Here is a 254-nt window from a genome sequence, read left to right as displayed (position 1 = left end):
CGTGGTAATAAACTACAGGCCAGCTAGACAATGATATCATCACTCAAAAACCATGTCTTCACAATGTCTCGTAATGTCTCATAGTGGACATCAGAAGGCAAAGCTCTCTCTCTCCACCTCCACATCTCCACCCCTCCCCCCACCCTCTCTCTCCACCCCTCCCCCCCACTCTCTCTCTCCACCTCATTCTCTCTCTCTCCACCCCCCCCTCTCTCTCCCCACCTCTCCCCCCCCCCTCTCTCTCTCTCCACCCC

At 55.9% G+C, this 254-nt stretch overlaps 1 protein-coding gene across 2 annotated transcripts in view; it reads right to left on the bottom strand.

Moving 5' to 3' along the window:
• Positions 1 to 239: 239 nt before the first annotated feature.
• LOC143486815 (kinesin-like protein KIF1C) overlaps positions 240 to 254 on the bottom strand; it is a 31,703-nt gene continuing 31,688 nt past the window's right edge. For both annotated transcript variants that reach the window (XM_076986267.1, XM_076986268.1), the window contains one exon: positions 240 to 254. This exon is cut by the window's right edge and continues 1,059 nt beyond it. The gene's annotated coding sequence lies outside the window, so the exon portion shown is untranslated.

Source organism: Brachyhypopomus gauderio, unplaced genomic scaffold, assembly GCF_052324685.1.
Source record: "Brachyhypopomus gauderio isolate BG-103 unplaced genomic scaffold, BGAUD_0.2 sc45, whole genome shotgun sequence".
Lineage (NCBI taxonomy): Eukaryota > Metazoa > Chordata > Actinopteri > Gymnotiformes > Hypopomidae > Brachyhypopomus > Brachyhypopomus gauderio.
The sequence above is the reverse complement of the archived record's forward strand: the minus strand, read 5'-3'. Positions and strand labels throughout refer to the sequence as shown.